Raw genomic sequence first — 9,411 nt, forward strand, 5'->3', positions numbered from 1 at the left:
GTATTGGTTAATGAATAAAGAAACTGTCTTGGCCTGATAGAGCAGAACATAGGTAGGCAGAGAAGACAGAACTGAATGCTGGGAGGAAGAAAGCAAAGTCAGGGGTCACCATGGATCCACCGCTGGAGATAGATGTGCTAAATTTCACCCAGTAAGTCACTGCTACATGGCGATATACAGATTAATAGAAATTGGTTAATTAAGATGTAAGAATTAGCCTATAAGAATCTAGAGCTAATGGGCCAAGTAGTGAATTAATTTATATAGTTTCTGTGTGATTATTTTGGGGATAAGCTAGCTGGGTGGCCATGATGAACAAGCAGGCCCTCCTCTTACAATGCCTCACCCTTGGATCCACCTCTTAAAGATGATTGATTAACAAAGCTTCCCCTATCACCTCCTCCTTTTGTCTAAACAGAGTGATCCAAACCCAATTCAACTATATACAATAGGAACAGATATTAAGAATAGAATTAAAACCAACATAAACAATATTAAGCAAGGAACACATGACAAATGTTTGTTTATAAACATTCCATTCCAAAGAGTCTCATCTAAGTTATAAGAGGAAGATAGCTACAACTATCTAATCTTCAACCCCATTGTAGGCTTGAGAAGGGAGAAAATATAATTTGAGTAGGTAGGAAGTACAATCAAACAGCTTTCAAAGTGAGTAGTATATGACAGAGACAATTGGCTACCTGAGCAATCACCCAAGGTCTCATTTGTAATGTTGAAGTAAAAAGTCTGTCCAGTAGAGATAATGTCTCATCCTTGGACATAGTTTTTATAACATGCATATTACCTTCCTGGAGAAACAGTTTATTAGTTAATCTACCATAACCCTTTGACAGAGTCCAATGAATGCATTTAACAGTACAAATTTTCTCAGACAATGTCTTAGAACCCTATGAAGTTGACTGGGATTTGTTTGTCAAATTGGCTGTATCCATCTTCAGAGTGTTGAATTTTTCTTGTTGTAGATTATTATCAGTCTGTAAAGACTGTATTATTTTTAAAAGTACCACATTCGACTGGGTTTTGTTAGTCAAATTGTTTGTATCCTTCTCCAGAGTTATGAATTTTTCTTTTAATTGATAAGTGTCAGTCTGTAAAAACTATATTATTTCTAAAAGTGCCTCATTCTTGGCCCTATTATCAAACCATGTTTTTAAGGAGAAATTATGGAGGACAAAACTAATCCCCAGATTCAAAGATAATGATGTAGGAGGGAAATCATATAAGTCTTGCATAACCTCATACATGGTATAAGTAAAAAGGCTATTGAAACCCTGGATGGTTAAGTTGTTCGTCATCTTGCCCTTTTAAATTGTAAATTCATAACTTATATTTCAAATTTTAAATTTTACCTGTGGTTGATTTTGAGCTGGAGTACATGCAGTAACCGTTACGTGCCAGTAGGTGTCGTTGGCGCACTTGGAGCTACATGACTGGTCTGAATCTGATTTTAGAGTTAAATGTTAAAAGATATGCTAAGATTAAAAACATTTATTTAGTGTAAATCATAGACTGTGTGCTCTGTGGTTGTCCCTGACTGGTCAGCAGCTGTACAAGCACAGGAATGACAAGATAACAGAGGCACCCAGGAAAGCCTGTGTCCCATTTGAAGTTTTTGTGGTGCACGGCAGTGGGAGATGAATGGTGGGGCACAGGGACAGGGGTGTGCGGGATTGGGCATGGGGACTTGAACCGGCTCTGAGGCGTTTCGTGAGAAAATATAAAGAATTGTGGCTACTCAGGGCTCCTGTGTGAGAATTCTATATCCAAATGAACACTGGTTCTGTGCACAGACCATGGCTGAGGTGGGCTGAAGGAGGTAACATGGGCTGGATGTGTGCAGAGCCTGGCAGAGAACGAGCTGGCAGACGTTGGGTGTCAACTGTAGAAGTTAACTCGATTTGTGAAATAACCAGGCTAGCTTAAAGGATAAACAGATTTTTATTTATTATAAGGGGAAAGTCGGGCCACAAGAATGGAAAGTCCAGGCTCTGCTTGGTCACGGCAGAACCACACAGAGAGAGGGCACCTGGTCTGTGCACATGTTCTTTTCTCTGGGTCCCAAAAATCCACACCTCATCCTTGGATCCACCTCTTAAAGATGATTGGTTAACAAAGCTTCCCCCATCATGTTAGGTTTTCTAGATGTACAGAAACATTTTTCAGTTAGATAGATAAACTTTAAACCTTTCAAAGATTAACAGAATATGGCACTTAAAGTGTTTTAAGAACTTGGAACTTTTCATGACAATGAGACACATTTGATCCTGGCAAAACAAATCTACTTCAAGAGGATGATGGGTATTGAAGAGGTTACTTATGGGGTTGGCTAGCCATTTGGGCCAGAAACTGCTCTTCCTTGGACTGCTTCATGGTATGCTTAATGAACTGGAGGACCCACAGAAAAATGACTGCTGAACATGCCTAAAGGTGAGACGGTCCTTCAGGGGTTCTGCTTCATGAAAGTCTGCCAGACATTCTGCAGTATACAGAAAAAAGTGAGTGACAAACTGCCAATATTGGTGGAATTGTCTTTGAAATTTCCTGCTTCATGGAAAAGTCTACCAGATACCATGGGCCTGTAGGCTGAAGATGGATGTCCCAATGTTACAGAGGAAATTTGTGTGACTTTCCAGGCAGCAAGATGTCTCTGTCAATTCTAGAGTTTTGGAAGTTGCTTACAATGTACTTCCTGTTTACTTAGGTAATACTACATCCTTCTGGGGTCTTTGATGGAGTTAAAGAATCGATAATTATAATTATAGTTTCCTTAGTTATGATAAAAGATAAAATAGATATAAATATTGTGACTGTAATTCTTGCTTGATACCTTTTTTATATGTAATTTTACTATGTTAAAGTTAAAATCTTCCTTTTAATTTGATATAAAAAGGGACATGATATGGGATTCCCTTATATGCTGCAAATACCATTGATTAATAAATAAAGCTGCTTTGGGCCTATTGCAGTGCACAATAGGGCAAGGCAGGAATTCCAAGCAGATAGAGGAGGAGAGAGTAGGCGGAGTCAAAGGGACACCATTTAGCCACCAGAAGAGACAGATGCTGGAACTTTGCCCAGTAAGCCACAACTATATTGTGATGCACAGATTAATAGAAATGGGTTAATAGAAGATGTAAGAGTTATCAAGAAATATGCATAAGCTAATATAGGCCAAGCAGTGTTATAATTAATATACTTTCTGAGTGATTATTTCAGATCTGGGAAGATGGGAAATGAACAAGCAGTCTCCACCAACATTCATGAAGGAAATAAACCAATTGAAAGATGCTAAGAGAGAGCTTAGGAGTTGCCAGATAATTTCATTCTGTCCTTGCTACCAGCCCTGAGGGAATGAATTTCAGATATGGTTCTGAAAATCTCAATCGTTCAGTTCTTCCTGGTTTGTTAGAGTAAGATGAAAGCCTATTCTGTGCTCCCTGGATCAGGTCTGCAGAACAGAGAGTTACCAGGCTCTGAAAAGGGTAAAAGCAGAACCACCCCAAATAGAGGGAATCTAAATAAGCTAGCCTTGTCATCAGACCTACACCAAATGTGTGCAAACTTGTCGGGAGAGTACTTTACTCATCTACCTCAGGGGCTCCAGATCTTAGACCCTTGATTGTGAGAAATGTGGAGAATGCATAAACAAGAACTCCCCTCTTCTAAGGTCCTAATGACAAACCAAAGTAGTAATGCACCATGGTTCACTCTGGTAAGTCAATAAGGTTATTAGGCTTACTTATAGATGATTAGTTTCCCACAGCCACACAGATGGAGCCTCCTTTTCCTACTCATTTCCAGTCTGTGCACTTTAACACCTCCTACAGACCCATGGGATGCATGCAGTAAGGGTCACCTTGCATACAAATTGCTGGGTACTCAGGTGAGGGTCCATTAATTCTGCCCTGAACCTCATTCCATTGAGCCCATAGGCTCAAACATAGCTGATGATTGCAAGTAGGCACAGCTGATCTGATGAGGATTGTGGTTGTTTTAGTGAGAGGATAGTCTTCTACAAAACTCTTTTCTCAAACTTACCTCACACATTCTTTTTGTCAACCTCTAAGGTCTAGGGCAGACATTACAGTCTCTAATAGTAGTACCATAAGAGGAATGGGGTTCTTGGCCATAGGGTACAGAAGTTTCCTTTATAAATATATCTGTGAAAGTCCAGTTGAAGAGAGGGAGGAGGGATTATATGAGCAAGGGGGTCAAGGTTATGACAGGAAAATCCAGAGACAATTGACCCAAACTTGTGGGAGCTCACAGACTTTGGATCAACAGCTAGGGAGATAGCATGGGACTGACCTAGGCCCTCTGCACCTGGGTGACAGATGTATAGCTTGGTCTTTTGTGGGACCCCTAGCAGTGGGACCAGGACCTATATCTCATGTATGAGCTGGCTCTTTGGAACCTATTCCCTATAGTGGGATGACTTGTTCAGCCTTGATAAGGGGTGGGGAGAGCTTGATATGCCATGCTTTGTTGACTCCCATGGGAGGCCTTACCCAATCTGAATGGAGATAAAGGAAGAGATGGGGGGATGTAGAAGGGAGGTGGGGGGCAGGAAGAATGGAGAGGGGGAAACTGCTTGGTATGTAAAACATAAAGAAAAAAGAAATACATTTGAGGCCAAAGTGGCTGGCTGCTCCAAGAGAGGAATTGCAATAGAAAATTTACATGTAGGGACATCCTTCATGTTAGCCTCTGAATTTTCAGGAAAATTGGTAAATGAGAGGATGAGATGGAGATGTTGGCTTACCACTTCTCATGGTTGTATGAGAGGTGTCAGGGAAAGGTAAAGAGACGCCAAATTGTATCTGTATTAATGAGCCCTTCCTAAAGCTCTAAAAACTGTAAACTATGGGATAAGTCAGGTAGCAAAGAGGAAGAGAGAAAAAGAGGCAACAAAAGATCACCAAACTGTCAACGTTTGATTGAAAAGAAAAATCAATAATCCATCAGGCAGATGGTGCACTTAACAATGGGTCAATGCAGAGACTCTGGTGATAAGGGACTATTCAGCACTGGGATGGAGGAATTAGGGAAACATTTTAAAATAAGTAACAAAGGATCTTCTAACCACCTTCCTTGTGAAGTTGTGAGAAACAGGTGCAGATGGGATCAGGTTGAGTGCTGTAGAGGCAGATAAATTAAGTGATATAACCACCTATCCTTTCTTGAGACACAAGTTGTATAACCTGAGGCAGTCTGAGGGGAAACAGTCCCTGGTGGAGTGGTTCAAAGGAACCATTAGAGATAGGTGGTTATCATTTCTTGAGGTTCCATGGATACCATGGGCTAGAGAACAATAGAGAAGGAGAGTCACTACTGAATAAGAAGAGCAATAAATGATGCCAAATTTACTAGGCCTGATAGAACTCTATTCTTAAGTTAAATGACAAATTAATTTAGCAGGGTTTTTGAGAGCACTATCATCTAACTAAAAAAAAGCCACAATCCTCATTAGACCAGCTATGTCTGTTTGCAAGCATCAACTATGATTGAGCCTATAAGCTCAACAGAATGAGAGGGTGGGGAGGATCATTGGACCTTCACCTTTATTTCCAGTCATTTGTATGTACAAGCCAACCCTTATTGCATGCTCCCCGAGAGGAACAGGGGTCTTGGTAATGGAGTACAGAGGCTTCCTAATCACTGATACCTGTAGTGAGAAATATATCTGAGGCCAAGGTGACTTCCTCAAGAGGGAATTGCAATAGAAAAATTAATATGGAGCTTTCATGGCTTTGCTGAGCACTTTAGTGGCACAGGATCTCTATAAATTTGGAGAGGCTTTGACATCTCCCAATAGCTGCCTGCAAGATGGTGTTGGCCACTATCCACCATAAGCTAAGCTATGTGGCAAGTTTCTGCAATCTCACATAGGCCTTTGTACAAAGATGTTAATCAGCCATGCATTGTCTGGTAGATTTAGTTTTTCTTCATAGAGAGAAAAAGGGTTTAAGGGCAACATGCTTCAGGCAGCTTGGTGGCAGAGTAGATCCACTGCTTCCCAGAGTTGGGGGAGGGGTTGAGCATGGCTCCTAGTGCTGATGGTGAATGTACCTCTGCCATGTTGGAAAGATGAATGGGGCAGAGGCAACAGCCAAAGCCACCATGTTGGTCTTAGCCATGGCTGCTTATCATTTAAAAAGACTCTCTTGGTCAAAAAATGATTACAGATATACAATAAAGATAGATTCAGGCATAAAGACCTCTAAACCGGTTACAATGTGTTTGATAAACATGCATAGGCTTGGTAGAGAGAGGATAAAGGATAAGACAGAGTTATAATTAAAAGAATAATTTAAAGATAATAAACCTAGGTTCTTAAAAATGAAATAGAGTGATAAATGATAATAAGACACATAAAAATGGATTGTGTATACTATTGTGTTTTGACTTTTTTGACTGCTAACGATCTAACTGCAGAGAAATATTTGATTGTGGGGGCTGCTAAGCTAAACCCAAATAAAGGTATTTGACTTCAAAATTTGGGTCTAAGGATATGTTGTTTTGTAAAAGAGGTTCTGCTTTTGTTTCCACAGAAGATGAGAAGCTGTGGATTCCTTCCAGGCTAATACAGTTTGATCAAGTAAGTTTCTGAGAAGTTTTCATGGAGTAACGGCCCAGGTGATCCAACATCCAAATCAGCTTCCAGGCTACTGGCTGAGATGGATCAACCATACAAATTACTCCAGTAAAGATTTAACCATAATTCTCAATTTTCTCAGGATCCCCATAAGATCATTAGCACCCCCAATCAGCAGGAAATGTGGTGTAGGAGGTCCTTCTGTCTATGTGTTGCTTTCTTTGGTTAATGATGGAACTGATTTGGGCCTATAGCAGAGATGTAGTGGAACAGAGCTAGGCAGAGAAAACTAAATGGAATGTTGGGAGGAAGGAGGAGTCAGGGAAACACCATGGATCCGCAGCCAGAAGTAGATGTACTGAAACTCTGCTGGCAGGCCCCAACCTCGTGGTGATACACAGAATAATAAAAAATGGGTTAAATTAAGATATAAGAGTTAGCCAATAAGAAATTAGAGCTAATGGGCCAAGCAGTGATTTAATTAATACAATTTCTGTGTGGTTATTTCGGTTCTGGATGGCCAGGACAAATAAATGGGCCCTCTTCCTACAAAGTAGTATACAAACTACACCCAAATTCCCAACATATTGTTTATAAATGTTTGTTTTCATTTAAAGGGGGTTGGTTATAAATGATTAATGGTCATACTCAATCTCTTTCTAGAGAAAAAAGAGGGATATGTAATACAAATGATTTAAAAAGGTAGATTATTGAATCTACTCCAATATAAAAAATTGCTAATATCAAAATATTTTATATTGTATGGATTTTGGTTTATTGATACAAATTTAAGGTCAATTTTGTTAAATTTATATTTCTACTCATGTTTGAGAAATTATGCTTATGCAGCTCATTTAAAATGTAATACATAGTTAAAATACAAATTAATAGTCATCTATAATAATCAAACTTATAGTCATGTTAGTTAGGTTTTCTAAATATGTAGAGATAGTTCAGATGGATAGGTAATTTTCAAATACTTCAAAGACCTACAGAATATGGTACTTAAAATGTTTTTAAGAACTTAGACTTTTCTTGACAGTGAGACGTATCTACTTCTGGCAGTACCATTTACTTCAAGTGGATGGTGGGAAATGATGAAGCTCCTTAAGGAATTTGCTTTCAGTGTGGCTAGCCTGGCCATTTGGGCAAGAAATTGCTCTTGCTGGGACTGCTTGACAGTATGCTATATAAATTAGACATGCAGGACCCATAGAAAAATGACTGCTGAACTTGCCAAAACAAGATGGGATGGGGTTTCAGGGTCCTGCTTCATGGAAGAGTCTGTCAGACATTCTGTAAGACACAGAATGACTGAAACTATATTAACTGCCAATATAGGCAGGACAGTTTCAAATCTCCTGCTTCACTGAGAAGTCTGCCAGACACTATAGGCCTCTAGGATGAAGATGGATGCCTCAACGTCACAGAAGAACTTTGGGTGACTGTCCAGGTAGCCAGATATATCTGCCATTTCTAGAGTTTTGGAAGTTGCTTACAATGCACTTCCTGTTTACTTAGGTAATATTATATCCTTCTCGGGTCTTTGATGGAGTTGAAGATTGGATAGTTACAGTTTTTCTTAGTTATAATAAAAGATAATTAGATATGAAACTTTAGACTCACAAAGATAGAACAGATGATAGAATATTTTCTTTAATTTTATCAAGTACAAATAGACTTAATATTATAACTGTAACCCTTATTTGATAACTGCTTTGTTTTATGTAATTTTATAATGTTGAAGTTAAAATCTTCTGTTTTAATTAGAAAAGGGGGGGTGATGTGGCATGCCTTTCTGTATGGTGTGAATATGTTGTTTTATTACCATTGGTTAATAAAGAAGCTAAATTTGTCCAATAGCCACGCAGAATAGAGCCAGGCAGGAAATCTAAGTGAAGATAAAAAGAAAAGAAAGGTGCAGTCTAGGAATACCAGCAGCCACTGGGGAAGAAAGATGTGTGGTAATAAGCCATGAGCCTTGTGGTAAAATATAGAATAATAGAAGTGGGTTAATTTAACTTATAAGAGCTAGTTAATAATAAGTCTGAGCTAATAGTAGGACAAAGAGTTTGTAATTAATATTAAGACTCAGAGTGATTATTCAGGAACTGGCAGGCAGGAAAGAAACATCCAATTACAATTAGAAAATAGGCAAAGCAGAAGAAGAGTTCTGTCGGAGGCAAATATGGCAAAATTTAATTTATATCAAGCCCAAGTTCCTAACGGGTAAAAGTGATAGACAGCCAAATTCTGTGATAATAAGCTTCTGGAAGGCTTTAAAGTCTGAAGAGCAATCAGTTCAAAAAAAGTTTCCATAATAAAACAACATAGGGGAAGACAATCAGACCTGTCCCAAAGTGGGTCATTAACCTTCCTGGGACTAAGCAGGGTATATTTCCCATAGACAAAAAGTTATGCTAGGAGTGGAGATGGTATCTCTTAGCAGCTGTGTGTGTGAATGGAGAGGCAACAAATGCAGATAATGCCATGGTACTAAAACAGAGCCTCTTGGATCCAGGGAACCAGCCTAAGCAGCAAATGTGATTGGGGCCCCAGTTCCACTTGGCCTTTGGTGGAGCAGAATGCACCAGCCCCACCAAGTTCATCAGGGTGGAGAAATACAGGGAGGCTCCATGCTGGGTCCATACTTTCCACTGTAGTTGCTTAGCCACACCTACCAGATACCTGCTGGCAATATTCTATGCACACATCAAAAACTCACTGTTACAAAACTAACATAAATGCAGCAAACCTAGGTCAGTCCCATGCAGGCTCTCTGGTTGTCAGTTAGT

The sequence above is a fragment of the Microtus oregoni genome, unplaced genomic scaffold, assembly GCF_018167655.1.
Source record: "Microtus oregoni isolate MIOR12 unplaced genomic scaffold, Mior012 000067F_000, whole genome shotgun sequence".
Classification (NCBI taxonomy): domain Eukaryota; kingdom Metazoa; phylum Chordata; class Mammalia; order Rodentia; family Cricetidae; genus Microtus; species Microtus oregoni.